Source organism: Anomaloglossus baeobatrachus, unplaced genomic scaffold, assembly GCF_048569485.1.
Source record: "Anomaloglossus baeobatrachus isolate aAnoBae1 unplaced genomic scaffold, aAnoBae1.hap1 Scaffold_188, whole genome shotgun sequence".
Classification (NCBI taxonomy): Eukaryota; Metazoa; Chordata; class Amphibia; order Anura; family Aromobatidae; genus Anomaloglossus; species Anomaloglossus baeobatrachus.
This window is the reverse complement of record NW_027441958.1, coordinates 366,038-388,188: the sequence shown is the minus strand read 5'-3', so window position 1 is coordinate 388,188 and position 22,151 is coordinate 366,038. Positions and strand designations below refer to the sequence as shown.

At 46.8% G+C, this 22,151-nt stretch overlaps 1 pseudogene; it reads left to right on the top strand.

The window, feature by feature from the left end:
• Window positions 1–16,837: 16,837 nt before the first annotated feature.
• LOC142260810 (U2 spliceosomal RNA) lies at window positions 16,838–17,044 on the top strand (annotated as a pseudogene).
• The last annotated feature ends 5,107 nt before the right edge of the window (window positions 17,045–22,151 follow it).

Here is a 22,151-nt window from a genome sequence, read left to right as displayed (position 1 = left end):
CAACTAGGGCCCAAGTGCTGCCACTGATGGGGTGGGTGTCTGTGGGGCCCAATTTTTGGAAAAAAGGGAGACTCCGCTTGGAGTAACCCTTGCTTGCTGTGTTTTTAAAAGAAGCCAAGATGAACAAGTCATGGGTCAGCAAAGACTTTATCTACCTACCCCGGTGTCATCCTGGGGACGGATAAGAATGGCGTATTTTTGAATGTGCTTGATGCAAATCAAAACATCCTGTTTGCAACTAGGGCCCAAGTCCTGCCACTGATGGGGTGGGTGTCTGTGTGGCCCAATTTTTGGAAAAAAGGGAGACTCCGCTTGGAGTAACCCTTGTTTGCTGTGTTTTTAAAAGAAGCCAAGATGAACAGAGCTGGGATCAGGAAAGACTTTGCTACCTACCCCGGTGTCATCCTGGGGACGGTTAATTATGGCGTATTTTTGAATTTGCTTGATGCAAATCAAAACATCCTGTTTGCAACTAGGGCCCAAGTGCTGCCACTGATGGGGTGGGTGTCTGTGTGGCCCAATTTTTGGAAAAAAGGGAGACTCCGCTTGGAGTAACCCTTGCTTGCTGTGTTTTTAAAAGAAGCCAAGATGAACAGAGCTGGGATCAGGAAAGACTTTGCTACCTACCCCGGTGTCATCCTGGGGACGGTTAAGAATAGCGTATTTTTGAATGTGCTTGATGCAAATGTAGCTGTGAAGTGTACAACTGGGGCACAACTGCTGCCACTGAAGGGGTGGGTGTGTGTGGGGCCCAATTTTTGGAAAAAAGGGAGACTCCGCTTGGAGTCACCTTGCGGTGTTTTACATGATTTTAGAATGGCGTGCCATGCCTATATCTGTGTGTCCTCCTCTTTTTCCTTGTCCAGCTGTTTTGTTTTCGCATGAGTATATGTCCTTGTCACTTTCCCATGTGTTTGTGTTGTGTTGTGAGTTGTTTGTCACCTTTTGGACACCTTTGAGGGTGTTTTCTAGGTGTTTTACTGTGTTTGTGATTGCCTGCCATTGTTTCCTATTGGCTCGAGTTCGGTTCGTCGAACGTTCGACGAGCCGAACTCGAACGGGAGCTCCGTTCGGCGAACCGACCTCGAGCCGAACCGGGACCGGTTCGCTCATCTCTACTCCTGGACATAGCATTCGAATTACCAGGTCCCTGAAGGCTGAAATGCGTAGTGGCCGGAAATCATGAACAATTACAATGGGCGTATGTGCTGTAGATCCTGCGTCAGTTGTAGCTTGGAACTTTGTCTTTTCACGGATTTGCCCGTCTCTCATGGTGTTGGGCTATTTTCGGATCAAAATGGTGTGTCCCTCCTTGGCCCGTATCATGGGTTATTTCAGGGGCAAATTTAACTCTCTTAGCACTTTTCTCCTTAATTGTGGCCGTTGAATTGTGGGGTCAAGGTCTATCCAACCAGCATATTTGTTGTTTTTCAGACAATTTAGGGCTCGTGCATAGTAATAATAACACAGGTTTCCAAGGGTAAAAATTTTTGAAAGATGTGATTTTTTTCATACTTTCGATCATTGGACTCAGTAAAAATATTGAAAAAATATCATCACGTACAGTTTTTTCACAAACACTGATTCTATAGGTGTTAGGGCCAGGTGGACGGGCAGACCCAGGAGGTGGATCTACTGGGCCGAACACCTTAATGAAGGCAAGGGGTCCGGTAGCCGGAGCACTACGGGTAGCAGGACAGTCCGTGCAAAAGAGTGGAATGGAGAAGTCCCTGGGACCACGGAGTCACTGATGGTAGTCCGGGTGACGGAGCTCAGGTTCGGAGGCCGAGATGTCAGGCAGAGTCCGGAACCGATGGAGCGAGAGGACGGGTCACCACAGGGATCAGAGATGGTACGGACTGACGGGATGGCAGATAGTCAGCGTTCGGGGTTCGGGAATCGGCAGGACCGGATGGCAAGGCAGGAGCGGCTCTAGAAGAGAGATAGGTAAGTATATCACAGAGACACAAGGAGACCTGACTCCTAGCTTAGGAAACACGAAGAACAGGCCCCGCCCACTTGGACATTAAACCCCTTTATACCCTGTACCTGTGTGTTCAATTTCCTGTCAGTGGACGCTGGCCCTTTAAGAGAGGGTCAATGACCGCGCGCGCGCCCTAATGCGCATGCGCGAGGCCCGGGTGCCAGAAGCCAGGGCATGGAACGGTGTATAGGAAGCAGGGGAGCCGGCCTGGAGCAGGGCTGCCGACGGGCGCCGGGAGCGGGGACCGGGCCGCCTGGGGACCGCAGGTGGTGGAGGCTGGAGACCGTGGAGCGGGGGATGTCTGCCAGAGGAGCCGGGGAGCGAAGCAGGGAAGCCGGGGAGCGTGGCAGGTGAGCCGGGGGGCAGAGCAGGGGACCCGGAGAGCGTGACAATAGGTTTCCAAAAGGTTAGAATTCTGAAAAGATTCCCTCCATACTTTTCTGAAGATGGTGCTCTAGTGTATTCAAGCGATGTTCCTGTGCTGATGGAAAATGTAACATTAAGTACAATGTGAGCGAGTGGAGACACGTCATTGTTTCATCCAAAAAGTCTGAAAGCTGTGCTACTGCTCAATGGCAGTAAGTATTCTTCAGTGTGTGTAGGGCATGTGTCGCGGGCAGAGGGGCCACGCACGCTACGCTCGGGTTCGGGGACTTCTGCTGCTGCTGCTGCTCGGTGGCTCGAGCGGAGGGCCAGATCCGGGGACTCGAGCAGCGCTCCTCGCCCACGAGTGAAAAGGGGGTGGTTTGTTTGGGGAGATAGTTAGTGACGTCACCCACAGGTCGTGGTGATAATGGGCACCACCACTGCTGGTGACGGGGATCCCGGGAGCGATGGCAGGGAGCAGCTAGGATGTTGGTTCCCCCTCCGTGGGTAGGGGTTGGTGATCCCGGGGCCCGGTGGCGGTACGGGGAGGCTGGATGGCTGGGGTGTATGTACCGAGGGAGCCCGTTTGCCCGCAGGCGCTGGCCCTTGGATCTCTAGCCTATGGCGGTGGCTTTTTATCCTCACGGTGTGGACGGTTGCCTTCTGTCGGGTCTTGGGTGTTAGGGAACCCCTGGGATTCCGGTCACTCTCGGATTTGACCATTGTCGGCGGCTCCTAGCCTGGTCAGGGTCCAATGGCCCTGCCTTTGTGCTTGGTACAGATCCGCTCACCGGTTCAGTTCCCCTCGGGTCACCGCCCGTCCCCGGTCCTACGGTTCAGCTGACTTGTACCACCTCCTGCAGACGGCCACCACCGTCTGCCGACCTTGCTGACAGTGCCTGGGCTCCTACCCAGACACTAACAGTTTCTGTCCTCTCACTTTCCACTACAAAACTAAACTAACTGCTTTTTCCCGCCTCCAGGCCTGTGAACTCCTCGGTGGGTGGGGCCAACCGCCTGGCTCCGCCCCACCTGGTGTGGACATCAGACCCTGGAGGAGGCAACAAGGATTTTGTGTGACTGATGTAGACTATCCAGGGGAGGGGGTGTGTGTGATTTTGTGTTTGTGACTACCTGGCTAGTCCAGGGCGTCACACATGCTATGCACTTGGAAGAAAGCTGTGAGAATTTAGACTTTATTCTCAAGAAACTTAACTACAAGGAGCATGGATGGTCAATATGTGGTGGTCTAAAAATGTTCTCATTGCTTCTTGGGCAGCAAGGAGGATATATTAAATACCCATGCTGTTCTGCCTCATGGCAGCCTGCTAATAGTCATTCATTGAAATTTCTGTTACAACCCCTAGAGGTCATTGTTATTCTTTTGAATTGCTGAGTTTCCCTTTAAGCTAAATGTATTCTGGGTAAGGAATGCCTCCCTGAGCTGAGAAGAAGCCTGCAGCCATTTTCTCTTTGGATTTGTCAGGAAAGGACATGCCGACTTACCTCTCTGTACATTCACCCCTGCCTAGTGTAATCCGGTGAGCAAAGCAAATTACATGTGTTAGTGATAGAATCCTAGATGGAAGAGTGTAGTAAATGCATTGTACATTGTACTTCTACACCTTTAGTGTCATCCCTGTCTTGTTTGTCTAGATAAGATTTCTATGTATTGCAGATGCAGTGACCTTTCACCTACATTCTCGTAAGAACTGCATCTCATGTACTGTTATGCTATGTTAACTCTGTATTAACACTGTACTGACTGTAATCATTTTCTTGTTATAGTTTTTACCCGTATAAAACAGTATCTTGGATATACCGTATTCTGTCTTCAACTGCATCTTGGATATTCCTATATTCACTGTATATTCCATGTATACTGCAATCAAGTTCACGTTACCAGCTAATAAATCAAGGCTATTGAACTCCACAGTCTGTTTATTTGAAATGTGAACTAGGGTTTAGCTGTATGCTAGAGATTCACAGCATTACGTAAAAGAAGGCAGAACACATGCTTTTTGTGTGAATTGGAAAGCCAGGTTAGGACTCTTCACTGGAGCAAAAAAAATTGGCCAACAAGAACATCTTTGTAACCGGGACTCAAGAACATTGTTGCATAAAGCTTAGTTGATCCCACCTAAAGTTCTCTTGCCACCACTCCACTGTAAGCTTGGACTGATGAAGCTGTTTGTGAAAGCGCTACTGAAAGAAGGAGAGATGTTTAAGTACCTGTGTACCAAGTTTCAGGGACTGTCAGAATCAAGTCTGAAGGAAGGTGTGATGCCCTGGCAAAACCAGGTAGTTACAGATAGGCCCCCGCACAACACCTTTCCTCACTTAGGAAACACACAGCCGACCTGAAACCCTAGTCACCTAGGACCCTGAAGCCAGGACCGAAACCAGCGGCCTAGCTAATTAAATGATTGAGGGCAGGATTATAGGTCCTATCCCACCTAAAGTCCCTCAAAGAAGACAACAGCCCACTGATAGGGATAAGGCCACCGCCAGGGCCCTTAGATCCCACGGGCCAGCGCCTGCGGGCACGGCTCCTTAGGCCATATCCAGCCGGGAGCGGACTCCTGAGTTCCAGACCAGGCAGTCCACCATACACAAAAACAAGTGCAGAGTAAAGGACAGCGACCACCAGCCTGGGTGGGGGACCTGAATGCAACCGGCCGGGGCGGCAGGCCACCAGCACCTTTGGTTTACCGAAAGACTCGTGTGATTCATTTACTGTGAGTAACCAAACATCCCCCTGCTTGCTCAGGCGCGCCGGCCCTTGCCATCACCATACCCTGCACAAAGACACTGGGCCCCGGGGCAATCATCCCTACACACGGAGGGGTTAACATCCAGCTGCCACTACATCTCTCCCGGGTATCCCATAACGGCAGCGGTGGTGTCCCACCTCACCACACACCGTTGGTGGCGTCACAAACTTAATACGGCCTAGCCCATACATCTACATTCCTCCTTTTATTCGACATGTCCGCGAGACCCCCGGGTCGAGCCACTCTCTTAGAAGGTCTGGATCCGACCAACGGCGGCTGCTGGCACAGGGGCAGCACAAAAGCATTTTTGTGGGTTCGGATATTCAGAAACCCATGAATGAAGGATGACGTGTTTTAAACAATAATGAAAACTGTTGAAAAAAGGGCTTGGGACTCTTTGAAAGAAGCAATAAATACGTTTCTAGGTAACAACAAAGAATCAAAATTTAAGTCCATCGTGGAGAACATGCTGAAACGTTTCAAAGCCTTGGGTTGTCTAATGAATTTGAAGTTACATTTTTTACATTCCTATTTGGACTACTTGTCTGAAAACCTTGGTGCTGGTGGGAAGAACAAGAAGGTTTTCATCGGAATATCAAGGAGATGGAACGACGATACCAAAGTAAATGAAACGTGAACATGATTGCCGGATGCTTCACAGAGAAGATCCACAGGCCTTCTATAAGAGAAAAGGGGGATCTAGAGAAAAGGAAAAAGTGCAAGAATAAATTTCTAATAAAGTTGCAGAATGACTGTACAATAAATAAATGTATTTTATATATAAAATTGTGAATATTTTTGGTTACAATAAGTATTTTTCTTGTTCATGTCACTTGTATGTAACTTCACACATGGATTGTACAAAATCTATATTTGATGGTTAAAAAAAAATATTTTTTTTTTTTTTTAAATCAGGACATTAGAAAACATAATAATCAGTCACTGGATTTGAAGTTTCATAAACCAAAATTTTACATAGCTGTGTAATTTGTCGGGCACCCACCGACAATAGAATAGCGCCAGATTTAGGAAGCTGGCTGAGGTCTGTAAAGTCTGTAGCCAGGTGACAAAATTGTCCAACCTGGGTTTCTTCCTTAAGTAGTCTCTGGTATGATGATATGGTATAATCCTGGCAGCCGGAGTCGAAATCCCTAGATTGCGGTTATGATCTCCAATCGGAATTGGAGCCCCTAGATTGAAGCCATGTAGCCAAGTGATCCTCTAGTTGAAGCCAAAGTCCCTAGACCGAGTCCACAAGGCATCCTGGTTCTGATCCCCTAGCCAGCTCCTAAGAGCTTAGACTAGATCATGCAACATCCATCAACAACCTGGTGACTCCAAGAAGTCCCCTTTTATAGCCATAACCTTCCCTTAGGATATACTGTGCCCTTATCAGATTGGTTGTACAAGGTTGCTTCTCTTATTGGATGAATTTCAAGCTGCATGGATAATGTTCATTTAAATGATGTGGATAGAAAGACTGAAGATATCTACATGTAGTCTGAAATCCATCATGAATCAATACTATTTTACACAGTCATAAGCAGCCCATGGGCATTCACCTGCATTCAAACCAATAACAGCTCATAGACCAGACAATCCATCTACCACTGGACCAAAGACAGGAAGTTAAATCCACTGCCTGCGGTAACCAACTTAATCCTATAGGCTACTCACACAACAAACCCAACAGAAAGGAAAAAAACATGGCTTCGATTATCCATCCAATGAAAACGCATAACCATTGTGAGCCATTGGACAATGCAATTGGACACTTGGTGACATGGTGCACGGCCCAATGAATCAAGTCTTTACTTCATATTCACGGTTTAAGCCCTTGGGTTCTAATGTGCCCAGAGTACATATCCAGAAAGATTCTCTTTCTTTGAGCTAAACACAAGTCAACAATACATTGTAAGCAGATTCTATTACCAGTCCCACACCATTTTGTGACGCATAATCACACAGTGATCCAATTAAGATTCCAAGTCATCGAACATGTCCAAGCCATACGCAGAGGAGGCAATAGAATTAGGAAGCTCAAAGAAAGGGAATCTTTCTGGATATATACTCTGGGCACATTGGAACCCAAAGGCTTAAACCATGAATATGAAGTACAGACTTGATTCATTGGGCCATGCATGGACATAATGGACATAATTCTAATAGGCAGGACAGGTAATAAGGAGCACAAGTTATATGCTAAAATGTGTTGTGTGACAAGACAGACACAGGAAAGGACATGATAACAGGTGTAGGGACCAACAAGGTGAGACAAGGGGTATCAGGATAGGGTCAAGTAGGTATGAATGTAGTAATGGGGCAGGCATAGAGAATTGTATGTGAATGTGAATTACAATAAATCACTAAGGAAAGGAATATGTGAGTGTGTGCCTAATGTAAACTAATATTGTACTGGCAAAATTATAGATGGAAAGGGAGAAGGGGAGGGGGGAGAGAGGAGGCTGTAATTGACTACAAGGGTATGAGTTATGAGTGATCATAGGGATAGTGTTACATAAGTGGAAATACCTATGGAGGACCGGATGTGTAAGCGCATACCTTATACAAACCTATAGAGTGCTGATGGGTGAGAGTGTGATGTTAGATATAAGACATCCTATAGTGAATAGTGAGCCGTAATCAAGTGCAACAGGGATATTTCACGTGACTATGGGAACCTGGAAGGTAAAGAAAGGGGAGAAAAAACTGTTAGACAAGGTAATCAGACATAATGTAACCAGTTGATCAGACATGATCACCTGGTTTGAGACCCCCTGCCTTACACTATATAGATATCATGTTCATTCCCCATCTATCTTGCTCAGGAGAGCATCTCCCTCCCCCGGCACCAAGAGCAGCTCATACTGAATTGTTACATTGACTAGTAACACTGCACACAGAAATGCACCTTAATATTCCACTGTTAACCCTTTCCTCCCAGCAGTAACACACAACTCCTCACCTTGATATCATGGTGATTTATGGTCAGAATGACTTCAATGCGGTCAGTGATTTCTATTCTAGCTCTGCTCACATAGATTTTATATCCACACTCAACTATAGGCCGTTCTTCATATTTTGGGGGCTTTTAGTCAGATATACTAGTTTGTGCCTGTATAGTATTGGTGTAGATGGGAGTGTAGGGCATGGGTTACATGGCACTGTGGTGGAATACTGATGGGAGGTATTGGTGCTGTGTTTGATGCTTCTACTGGGTATTTTCCTACAAATACTGGAACAGCTCACTGCTTAGAATGATCCTTCCCAGCTCTATAATATATTATATATACCCCACAATGCAGGCTCACACACACATTTGTCTCAAGTGTGTTGTAGGGACACAGATACAGTCTTGGTCATGTGACTAAAGGCTACTTTACACACTGCGATATCGGTCCCGATATCGCTAGTGTGGGTACCCGCCCCCATCTGTTGCGCGACACGGGCAAATCGCTGCCCATGCCGCACAACACCGACCAGACCCGTCACACATACTTACCTGCCCGGCGACGTCGCTGTGTCCGGCGAACCGCCTCCTTTCTAAGGGGGCGGTCCGTGCGGCGTCACAGCGACGTCACTGAGCGACCGCCCAATAGCAGCGGAGGGGCGGAGATGAGTGGCCGGAACATCCCGCCCACCTCCTTCCTTCCTCATAGCGGCTGGGAGGCAGGTAAGGAGAGGTTCCTCGTTTCTGCGGTGTCACACGGAGCGATGTGTGCTACCGCAGGAGCGACGAACTACATCGTTACTGCTGCAGTAACGATAATCGAGAATGGAGACCCATGTCACCGATGAGCGATTTTGCACGTTTTTGCAACGATGCAAAATCGCTCATCGGTATCACACGCAGCAACATCGCTAATGCGGCCGGATGTGCGTCACAAATTCCGTGACCCCAACGACTCCGCATTAGCGATGTCGCAGCGTGTAAAGCCCCCTTTCTGGTGTAGAGCTTAGTACAATATATATATATTTATACTATTACATGGGACACATGTACCTTGTATTACCATTATTCGCTGTATATGAACCCCTTTTCTCCGGGCATTATTTGTCTATAGCATTTTTCACGAACCTGAGGCAACTGAGAACCCTTCAGTGAAGGAATTCCACTAACCCTCACAATACCTACCAGGGGCCTCCCTGCAGTAACTCAGGTAGTTGTACCCATTCTCTTTCCGCATTCTATGTGTTCTTCTTCTTTCTTCTTTTTTTTCTTTTTTCTTCTTTTTATTTCTATCATGTAGTTCAGGGGTTTATAGATATATGTCCTGCATCTCATATTTCCTTTAGTGGTGCTTCTTACCCATTCTCATATCATTTACCCTAGTATTTCATGATCCTGAGGCGACTGAGAACCCTTTAATAAAGGAATCCTTTTTCACCTGAATTGTCAAGTGATACTTACCAGTGACTATCACGTAATGTTACAGGTAGTTCCATTTTCTTCCTCTTCTTTCTCTCCTTTCTTCTTTGTCACACGGTCCATTGTGTTATAGCCCACGTGTCATGATAACACTTGTACCATCTTTTCATTTAGATTCCACCTACAATTATTTACCGATTCCAGTTCTGGAATAGGCTTTCATCATCTACCACTAGAATTCTCAAGTTCATAAGGTACTGAGACATATACATGTTCACACCATTATAAAGAACAAAGTATAAACATTGAGGTTTTTCTCACACCCATGTTCCTGTGTTCTTTGATATGATATAAATTGGTGCTTCACTTGCCCAAGGTTGATGTAGATATAAGGGGCTTTTCATATTATAGCAAATTTATATTACACCTTTATGATGTCCTTTTGTTAAATTTATTGTTGAAAAAAAGCATATGCATATATACACATTGTCTTCCCAGTATATGATGATACAAGCAAGGCTATATATAGGTCTTTTTAGAAAAACCTTTAGAAAAACCTTTGCACATAATTATATTATATGGCTATTATGAACGGTCTTTCACAAATTGATATATGTAGTGGTCATTGAATGTTGGTTGAATTTAAACATTGTTTAATTTTATGCAAATTATAACCAATTAAATATATGCATAAATAGTGCTCTAGGCAACAGCTGAGTTATCCTTGAGGAAGGGGGCCGTTACACGCCCCCGAAACGCGCGTCGGATCAGGACTCTGTTTTTGCCTACCTCACCTGTGCGGTGATAACCTGCCAAGTAATCTCTCCCTCGTGTGGAATCAACCGGCTTCCACTGGACACGGTACGGATTGCCTGCTGGAGAGGTTGAGAGGTTACCGCTGACATTTCCTTTGTCTGCAACCAGGATACATTGGTACCTCCAGCGGTTCTGCATTGCTCGTTTGGAAGCGGATCGGAGCCTTGTGTGGTGCTAACCTGCCAAGCAACTTCCTCCTGTGTGGAATCAGTCAGCTGACACTGGATACGGTCTGGACTGCCCGCTGGAGAGGCTGAGTAGTTACCGCTGATCTTATTGTTGTCCGCAGCCAACATCTTGGTGCTTTCAGTGGCTTCGTACTGCTTGATTTCGAAAGTACATTTGGGAGAATACGGGACCGGCTGGTTTGTGGCCTTGTGAAGTGTTATAAAGGCTCTGTAAAGAGGGATGTCGGTAACCATACATCTCCCCCAGAGCCAGCACTAGTCGCGGCCACTGGCCTCAAAACGTCCGCTCTGGAAGTCTAACAGGTCAATCCTGTACCTAGCGGTTCCAGCCTAATCAACGGAGAAATCCGGGGTGTTTTTTGCGGTCAAGTTGTTGTGAGGTTTATTCCCCCAGGCCCTGGGGGCGAATATAACGTCGCAAACTTATATTGTACAACTTAAAACTTGTAAGTTAGCCAGGGGTGGTATAGTACATCTTTCATTGTATAAGTCTAAATTATTAACCAAACAAAATATATGCCACCGGCCGGGGCATTACATTAGACTGGTAAAACTAAATCAATGTGAATATTGTATCACCTCGAAGTTAATTGGTTATACAAAAGAATTTTATTCTCATTACTTTCATTTTTTATTTTATGTGGTCCTTGTTTTATGTGGTCCTTGGTTTTAGTAATAATCAGTGTATTGTATATTATCAAATACTCTGTCTTGAAACAAGGATAGCAAAAAATTTTTTATTTGTGGTCTATTAATAAAATTATAAAAACCCATCTAGCGCTGGTTTATTGTGGATTTTTACTTAAAATCCTTTACACAGTTTATTAAAGGCTACTTTACACACTGCGATATCGGTCCCGATATCGCTAGTGTGGATACCCGCCCCCATCTGTTGCGCGACACGGGCAAATCGCTGCCCATGCTGCACAACACCGACCAGACCCGTCACACATACTTACCTGCCCGGCGACGTCGCTGTGACCGGCGAACCGCCTCCTTTCTAAGGGGGCGGTCCGTGCGGCGTCACAGCGACGTCACTGAGCGACCGCCCAATAGCAGCGGAGGGGCGGAGATGAGTGGCCGGAACATCCCGCCCACCTCCTTCCTTCCTCATAGCGGCTGGGAGGCAGGTAAGGAGAGGTTCCTCGTTTCTGCGGTGTCACACGGAGCGATGTGTGCTGCCGCAGGAGCGACGAACTACATCGTTACTGCTGCAGTAACGATAATCGAGAATGGAGACCCATGTCACCGATGAGCGATTTTGCACGTTTTTGCAGCGATGCAAAATCGCTCATCGGTGTCACACGCAGCAACATCGCTAATGCGGCCGGATGTGCGTCACAAATTCCGTGACCCCAACGACTCCGCATTAGCGATGTCGCAGCGTGTAAAGCCCCCTTTAGTGGGAGTGGTGTACAGGGTCTTAGCAGTAAAGAGTATTCCATATTTCTGCCAGATACCCACAGAGATATTGAAATCTGAAAAAAGAGACTTCTGCTCATTGAAGGTAAGAACTGCTCACATAGCGTTCAACTCCACAGCAAACGAGTGCTCTAGCACTGGCATCTCAGCAGGGATATTCCCCTACTACACATGTGTGTCTGGGTCCCTGTGACAGTTTACAGGACATAACTCAGGGCACCTAGACAGAAGGCAGAGGGACTACTTTCTATTTCTGGTGTAGAGCTTAGTACAATATATATATATATACTATTACATGTGACACATGTACCTTGTATTACCATTATTCGCTGTATATGAACCCCTTTTCTCCGGGCATTATTTGTCTATAGCATTTTTCACGAACCTGAGGCAACTGAGAACCCTTCAGTGAAGGAATTCCACTAACCCTCACAATACCAACCAGGGGCCTCCCTGCAGTAACTCAGGTAGTTGTACCCATTCTCTTTCCGCATTCTATGTGTTCTTCTTCTTTCTTCTTTTTTTTCTTTTTTCTTCTTTTTATTTCTATCATGTAGTTCAGGGGTTTATAGATATATGTCCTGCATCTCATATTTCCTTTAGTGGTGCTTCTTACCTATTCTCATATCATTTACCCTAGTATTTCATGATCCTGAGGCGACTGAGAACCCTTTAATAAAGGAATCCTTTTTCACTTGAATTGTCAAGTGATACTTACCAGTGACTATCACGTAATGTTACAGGTAGTTGCATTTTCTTCCTCTTCTTTCTCTCCTTTCTTCTTTGTCACACGGTCCATTGTGTTATAGCCCACGTGTCATGATAACACTTGTACCATCTTTTCATTTAGATTCCACCTACAATTATTTACCGATTCCAGTTCTGAAATAGGCTTTCATGATCTACTCACTAGAATTCTCAAGTGCATAAGGTACTGAGACATATACATGTTCACACCATTATAAAGAACAAAGTATAAACATTGAGGTTTTTCTCACACCCATGTTCCTGTGTTCTTTGATATGATATGTGTTCATTTCCTTCACTATATAGGATTGCAAGTTTTCCATTTGTACCTTAATGGCAATGACGCTATACAATTGAACACATATCATCCTGTTATCCATATAGGTGTGTATTTACCTGCTTGACTATTTTTGGTTGTTTGATCCAGAATGTTTCTCCAGATAGGTCATGTGGAAATTTTCTTTCCTCAGTACAAATGTTTTCACTATGGCTTTGGAAAAATTTTTTGTATGTGCATCATGGTCATTTGACCCATTGTACTCTCAAGTAGCAATATATTGTACTGTTATGTTGTACTATGTACTAATTACGTGTTTATATGGTTTTGTAACCCTTTATGATCTTAGATAACTTTATCCTTGATAAAGACCTAAAAACAAGGTCGAAACGTTGGATGAATTATCCTTTTGCACAAATAAAGAATTTTCAGCATTCCAAGAGTTCTTTTCTTACGTTATTGATCACTATAGTGTGCCAGAGCTATTTCTATTGAATTGACTCTTATTTTTTCTGAGCACCTGCTATATACACAGTGACCCAGACATATTCAAGTTTCATTCAGAAGGCAGAGGGAAGCCTTAGCAGCTGAGCCTATATCTTGGCTTGTGAGCATTAGAACAGGCCGGCGATTACAGGGTAACATGAAAAATGTCCAGCTTGCATTATGACTAGAACATGACAATATCCTTTTAAGTACTAACCTATGATGCGTTCCTAAGCAGTTGATGTTATATGTTCTACATTTCATTTTCTGCATACTTTACAAGTAGTAGAATTTGCTTTGATATAGGCAACTGGATTTTCACAATGAAAAGGCAAAGGATAACGCCCGAAAAAGACGCCATACATTATGTCAGTGCCATCACTGACAAACCTGGATTGACCATGAAATACATCAATCCCCTTAAAGGTGAGTTAAAACAAGTTTTAACTAAATTGCCTTAATATTGTCATGCATTAGAATGACTGTCTTAGGTAATGATAAATATTTTCTACAGGAAGAGGAGTGTTTGCTGAAACTGAAATCGAAAAAGGGAGTTTTGTTGCAGAATATCGAGGCGAGCTCACGTATGCACTTACGATGGTAGACAACTACTCGAGATTTATGGTTGTGGTACAAGTCAAAGATCTAATGGCCCATACTGCAGCGAAGGTCTTCCAAGCACACTTATGCAGACCTCATGGCTACTCAGAGAGAGTCCTCACAGATCAAGGCACAGCCTTTGAAGCGGAAATCTTCAAGGACTTCTGCAGCTTTTACCGATGCAGGAAGATGCGCACTACACCCTACCATGCTCAAACCAATGGTTATCAACCTGCTCAGGACTTTACCCCATATTCCAGATGTGGCCTTACAAGTGATTTATAGAGGGGTAACAATACGTTGGGATCACCGGATCTAATCTCCCTTTTTATACACCCTAAAATCTTGTTTGCTTTAGAATAAACAATAACATCATAAAGGTATAGCAGTACCGTTTCAAAGTTTCGGTGTCCCAAGCAGCATTCCATCAGCCTCTGGAAGGTTCCTGGCAAATTGCACAGCTCGAAGGGCATGCTTTTGAACTCGCAGAGACCCATCGGGGTGGCAAAGGCGGTCTTCTCCCGGTCTGCCTCAGCAACGGACACTTGCCAATAGCGACTAGTGAGATCAAGGGTAGAAAAATAATTTGCAGTTCTCAATGCAGCTAGCTATTCCTCAATACAGGGGAGTGGTGCTGTCCTTCTTCTTTAACAGGACCAACGGAGCTGCCCAGAGGCTACAACTGTCACGGATAACCCCAGCCTCCTTCATGTTGCTCAACATGTCCTTGGTACACTGGTAATGTGCAGGTAGTTTTGGCTTATATCTCTCTTTGATGGGTGGGTGTGCACTTGTGGGGATGTAGTGTTTGACCCCTTTTATTCTTCAAAAGTCTAGCGGATGTTTGCTGAAGACTTGCTCGTATTCTTGCACTAGCCTGTAGACCCCCTTCTTGTGATGTGAAGGTGTGGAGTCAGTGCCTACGTGTAATTCCTTACACCACTCCTCTGGCTGACTTGGTGAGCTGTCACTGAATGGGTGGGCTGAAGCAATGGTGGATGTTTGTAATACTTATTCTATATTCTGAGGATTTCGAAAGCGTAGGGCAATGACAATCAGAGACGAGTTCCGGGTACAAGATGTTTTATAGTATGTCACCACGGTAGAAACAGAACAAACACAACAATACAATAACACATACAATACTTTCCGGAATAGACGCGCAGGGGATTCCCGGGACCACGCACCGGACTCCCCCAGGGAGACCACCGGAGCGAACCCCTATACAGGGACTGTCCGGCAATCTACCCCGGAAGGCCTAAATGCGCAGCGGCCGGGATAAGGAGCAAGCGGTAAAGTCAATGAGTGTCCGTACGGAAATGTTTGTCCAGGATGGTTACGAACCAAAAGAGAACCAGGCGGAGTGCTGACCGAAGATGGTAAACGGAATCCGGGCACAGCCTTAAGAGCCGGGTACAGTCCTGAGACAATCGGTAGGTAGTCCTTTAGGGGAATCCCGAGGCAATCCGGAATAAGCAGCAAACACAGCAGGAGCACACAGCAGGCAGTATACTCAGGCACTGGACTGGGCTGGGAGGCGGCCTTTTAAGCTGCTGGACAGGAAGTAGGGCAACAGAACGGTAACCTCCATGTTAACCGAGGGCAAGGGCAGTCAAAAGAGAACTGGAAAACCTGGAAACCTGACATTGCTGCTGTTTGGATAGCATGTGTATCTACTGAGAACAGCTTATCAATGGTGGCAAATCGGAGCAGCTTAATCTCTTGCTCTCCGCAGTTCAACACTCTCATGGGCACTCTTCCCTTCCATATTAATGAATAAAACTATGATGTAAATAGCATATAGATACCCCACAAATGCAGATAAAAGTAGGTTATGGGAAAAGGGGGAAGAGAGAAACAGGAAAATAGTGGAATAAAGTATACCTTCCAGGTGGGAGAGGAAATGGCAGCACAGCCAGTGGAGGTGAAGCAAGGGGAGCCTGCAACTAAAGAGTTGAGAGCGTTATCACATGGTGACTGAGCCTGATTGTAACGGGAGCATAGAGGTGCCGATCCTGTCTTACCTGCATTGGTGTAGAAGTGGGTGTCCTGTGGTGGAGTCAGCTATGTGCAGTGGTGGCCGTGGGTTCTTTTATGTGCGACCGTAGTAATAGCTGCGCCCACTTCCTGTATGGGAGTGGAATGCAGTGAGGGTAATGGAACGCACGCCTGCGCATTTGTGTTTAACGTCGCGCATGTGCAGAACGGAGAAAAGGCTGCGCTCACTTCCTAATGAAAGGGAGTGAGACGCATCTGGGAAGAGAAGGGAAAAGATTAGGGTTTGGGGATGATGAAAGGGCTTTCTACGGGCAAGGATGGCAAAGGGTGGCAGTGACGGAAAGTCAGGCAGCCTGTCCTGTCCTGTCCTGTCCGTCCGTCTTTTTGTATCATGAATTGGAAAGACTGCAAGGGGGAGGGGAGGTGCTTGTGTCCAAAAGGAGGAGTTATTCAGATTCATTGCAGTGGGCGGCGGCTGCAAAAAGCACCATTCTTCTTGTTTTTGCTCTGCAAAACAGCCTTTTCAAGGGTTGGCTTGGGTGACAAAATGTCTTCTGTAGGCGTGGGTTTGTCTCCCTCTCCCTAAGATGTGTCCGGTATAGGCCAGGGTGCCACTCAAGGCCGTAACCAATTCGGGTTATAGCTTCTTGGCCTTTTGGCTAAGATCAAGTGTAGTTTCGGAGGACGCTACCTTGGTCGGTACTGGAAGGTGCCTGGGATTGCACGTCTGCCGGCCTTGAGGAAGTGTGTGCGCCTTCTGGTGACACATAGCCCTCTTGTGCCTGGACGGTTCCCAGGCAACGGGAGGCGATCACCTTTGTTATTTTGAAGTCCTACTGATAAACAGAAAAAAAAAAAAATTAAATCTGTTCTTATCAGTTTAATATCTGATACGTCCCCTCTCTGGGGACCATATATTAAATGGATTTTTAGAACAAGGAGATGGAAAAAATCTTGCTCTGTCCACTCCACGCATTGACCTGGTATTGCAGTACCTCCAGGACCGGTGCACCCCTTCTTAACCCAGTTTCCAAAAGCAGAACTCAATTCACCTGATTCAAATGAGCCCCATTAGTGAATTGAAAGAAAGCAAAAACTTTATATGCACCTCAATTTGGCCAATTCACTTTTCACACTTTCACCCTTTTTTTATCTTTCACACCTTTTACTTGCTTTATTGATGCAAAAAGCTGTGCCAAATAGCAAACTCATCTCCACTCAACTTGACCAACTCTGCTATGTCCCGTGCAGTATCTTATTCTCAGTCTTATCTAGATCATTTGCAATTGAATAGAATAGATCCCTTTTGGCTGCTTATGACTGTGTAAAGCTGGTGTCACACTAAACGACAGCGACAACGACGTCGCTGTTACGTCACCATTTTCGGTGACGTAACAGCGACCTTGTAAGTCGCTGTTATGATCGCTGCTTAGCTGTCAAACACAGCAGAAGCAGCGATCATAAGGTCGCTGTGCTACATGTTCAGAGAGCAGGGAGCCGCGCTTAGCGCTGGCTCCTTGCTCTCCTGCAGCACACATCGGGTTAATTAACCCGATGTGTGCTGCAGCTACATGTCACAGTTCAGAGAGCAGGGAGCCGCGCTTAGCGCTGGCTCCTTGCTCTCCTGCAGCACACATCGGGTTAATTAACCCGATGTGTGCTGCAGCTACATGTCACAGTGCAGAGAGCAGGGAGCCGCGCTTAGCGCTGGCTCCTTGCTCTCCTGCAGCACACATCGGGTTAATTAACCCGATGTGTGCTGCAGCTACATGTCACAGTGCAGAGAGCAGGGAGCCGCGCGCACTGCTTAGCGCTGGCTCCTTGCTCTCCTTGCTACAGTATACATCGGGTTAATTACCCGATGCGTACTGCAGCCACATGTCACAGTGCAGGAGCCGGCGCTGGCAGCAAGAGCGGAGGCTGGTAACCAGCGTAAACATCGGGTAACTAGGGAAAAGTCTTCCCTTGGTTACCCGATGTTTACGCTGGTTACAGCTTACCGCAGCTGCCAGTGCCGGCTCCTGATCGCTTCATTTCGTCGCTCTCTCGCTGTCACACACAGCGATGTGTGTGTCACAGCGGGAGAGTGACGACCAAAAAATGAAGCTGGGCATTCAGCAACGACCGGCGACCTCACAGCAGGGGCCAGGTCGTTGCTGGATGTCACACACAGCGACAGCGACGGGACGTCGCTGCAACGTCACAGAAAATGGTGACGTAGCAGCGACGTCGTTGTCGTCGTCGTTATGTGTGACACCAGCTTAAAATATGTAGTTTTACTGGGCTGGGATGAGAGAATCCATTGAAGCATGGTGTAGGGATTGTGGTTCCTGTGTGCTAAGAAGAGAGGCTGGCACCAGCCAGAAAGCCCCATTGCAGCCAATAATCACTTAATAACTTTTTCAACTTGTCATCATATGGGAGGCCTTCCATTCCTTGTAGTAGTCTAGTTGCCCACCTTTGAACTGACTCTAACTTCTGAATGTCCTTATTAAAATGTGGAGCCCAAAACTGGTTCCCATATTCCAGATGTAGCCTTACAAGTGATTTATAGAGGTGTAACAATACGTTGGGATCACGGGATCTAATCTCCCTTTTTATACACCCTAAAATCTTGTCCCAAGCAGCATTCCATCAGCCTCTGGAAGGTTCCTGGCGCATTGCACAGCTCGAAGGGCATGCTTTTGAACTCGCAGAGACCCATAGGGGTGGCGAAGGCGGTCTTCTCCCGGTCTGCCTCAGCAACGGACACTTGCCAATAGTGACTAGTGAGATCAAGGGTAGAAAAATAATTTGCAGTTCTCAATGCAGCTAGCGATTCCTCAATACGGGGAGTGGTGCCGTCCTTCTTTTTTAACAGGATCAACAGAGCTGCCCAAAGGCTACAACTGTCACGGATAACCCCAGCCGCCTTCATGTTGCTCAACATGTCCTTGGTATACTGGCAATGTGAAGGTGGTATTGGCTTATAGCTCTCTTTGATGGGTGGGTGTGCACCTGTGGGGATGTGGTGTTGGACCCCTTTTATTCCCCCAAAATCTAGCGGGCTTCCCACCGGTAACCCGCTCCCCAGCTTGGATGGATGCTGAGGGAGCCCCTTTTGCCCGCAGACTCTGGCCCTGGGAACTGTAGCCTTGGCGGTGACTGTGCTTCCCTCTACGGTGTGAGCTGTTGCCTTCAATCGGGTCTTGACTGCTGGGAAACCCTGGAGGTTCCTGTCGCTAACGGATTTGACCGGTTTTACGGCGACTCCTAGCCTGGTCGGGGTCCGTAGGCCCTGCCGGATGGTGCTGGCTTCTCTTCACTCCCCGATCTGGTACCGGCGGGCCACCGCCCATCCCCGGTCCGTACGGTTCACTCCAATCAGCCTCTCCTGCAGAAGGTCACCACCGTCTGCCAACCTTGCTGAGTGCCCGGGCCACACACCCGGACACGGTCAGTCTCCTCTCCTCTTCACTTCTCTAACTCCAAAACTGATCTCTAATCTGACTCCTTTTCCCGCCTCCAGGACTGTGAACTCCTCGGTGGGTGGGATCAACCGCCTGGCCCACCCCCTGGTGTGGACATCAGCCCCTGGAGGAAGGCAACTAGGATTTGTGTTTAGCTTCGGTGTGCCTAGCCGGAGTGTAGAGTGTGTTGGTGTAGTACCTGTGACGACCTGGCTTGTCCAGGGCGCCACATTCCCCTATAGTAAAATGCAGACCGTCCGCGGGCTGCCCGTCCATCACCGGTTTTATTTTCACAACTGAAAAAGAATAAAACGGTAAAACATGTAAAAGCATCATAAACATTTTACAACGGTACAGCTTCCGCTCTTCTCCCACCCAAACAACCTGGCCCTGATGCTGCCCCTAAGAAGCGGGCAGCACCCCTTGACCCCAGTCCAGCACCAAGTTGCCCGAGCGGGTTCTGTGTCTTTCAGGGGGCCCACGTCCAAGGGGACCCCTGAACCCCCGGAGGATCGCCACCGGTTACGGTAGTGGCGGGCCTAGGCCATCCCTTTCCTCCAGGCCCATCCTCCCAAATCAGCAAAGACTCAGTTCCTCAAAATGGGCACATTAGACTCAGAGGCCTTTATGTACGTCTCTTCTCAGGGACATCGGAGTGCCACACAATGTTTTACGTAAAATCTTTCATGTATTGATCTCAAAAAGTAACATACATTAGCTCTATCTCACTATTGGGTATGTGCCCTTAACATTTCCGCTATGAAAAATCATTTTGGTGTCATTTTGGAAGGTTTTCTGGTGAGTCCGTAAAAGAGGCGTAAAACGCGGACAAAATTATTCACAGCTGTGACTTTTGAGTGATAAATGCTTCAAGGGGTCTTCCCCATGCTGTTGCCATGTCATTTGAGCACTCTTCGGAGACTTTTGTGCCATTTTTAGGGTTTCTACATGCTGCCGGTGGTCATTTCACAAAAATACTCGGGTCTCCCATAGGATAACATTGGGCTCGGTGCTCGGGCCGAGTACACGAGTATCTTGGGAGGCTCGGCCCGAGCTTCGAGCACCCGAGCTTTTTAGTACTCGCTCATCACTACTAATAAACCTAAAAAATAAAAATAAATTGAATAAAAATCATGAATGTTGTGTTATAACAGGAAATTCGGTGTAAGAATGAATATCCGGGATGAGAGTTCAGCGAATGAGTTATAGAAATTGTTACAAAAAGGAGTGTGTACGGTTTATGCGTAAATTTTCAGAATGCGTACATGAAAATTATATGTATGTGAGAATGTCCCCCATGCTTTGTAAAAAGTTATTTATGAAAATGTAAATAAAATATATAAAAATGCCTAATTATTTATAATTTATGAGAAAGATATATATGTATGGAAGAATGTTATAAGGTGTCCAAGAACCATAAAGAAAAAGGGTGCATATATAATGTTAGAGGTCTAGAGTTCCACCAGGCTATATCACCCCTAAAGAAATAGAAAGAAGACCTTACTACCTGTGTACCCCAAAAAAAGCTATATTTCTTAGCCAGGATTATGGTGGAGATATGCACAAGTGAAATAAGAATATAAAGTAATACAATAAGATTATAAAACCAATATGTGTGCATTCATGCACCACCCGGTACGCTACCCTTGCCAAATTGCTCACTCTAGATCCCCACACGATCCATGAAGCCGTTCCCCCGGTCACACCGCCTGCTGCCGGTTCCCACTCATCCCTGGGGGAGTTAGGCGAGTGGTATCGAGAGCTACATGTCGGCACTGATGATACCCCCATACACCACAAGGAAGGGGTATACCGGGTGGTACAGGAGTATGAGCGGGTTTTTAGCAAGCACCCTCTAGATTTTGGGCAGATTAAAGGGGTTCAACACCACATCCCTACCGGTACACACTCCCCTATTAAAGAGAGATACAGGCCTATTCCCCCTGCGCACTACCAATGCGCCAAAGACATGTTGAGGAACATGAAGGAGGCAGGGGTTATTAGGGACAGCTGTAGTCCCTGGGCCGCTCCGTTGGTGCTGGTTAAGAAGAAGGATGGCACCATGCGGATGTGTGTGGATTACCGGAAGATTAACCAGATAACGCATAAGGATGCTTACCCTCTGCCCCGCATCAAAGAGTCCCTGGCCTCGCTGAGAACCGCTAACTACTTCTCCACCCTTGACCTCACCAGCGGGTACTGGCAGGTGGCCGTGGCACCGGAAGACCGAGAGAAGACTGCCTATGGGACCGTTTTGCTGTACTTGGATGATGTGATTGTGTACTCACAGACGTATGAAGCCCACCTGGAGTACCTAGCCGAGGTGTTCGCGTCCCTTGCCAAGTATGGGATGAAGTTGAAGCCCTCAAAGTGTCATCTGCTGAAACCCAGAGTGCAGTACCTAGGACATGTGGTTGGTGCGGAAGGTGTCGCCCCCAACCCCGAGAAGATCACCGCCATCCAAGACTGGCCGAGACCGACCACAGTGAGGGAAGTGAGGCAGTTTCTGGGCCTGGTGGGATATTACCGTCGCTTCATTAAGGGGTACACAAAGATGGCTGCCCCCATGCAAGACCTCCTCGTAGGACAGACCAAGGGTGGTAGATCCCTAGTAGCCCCATTGGTGTGGGAAGAAAAGCATGAGGAATCCTTCCGCCAGCTGAGAACAGCCGTGA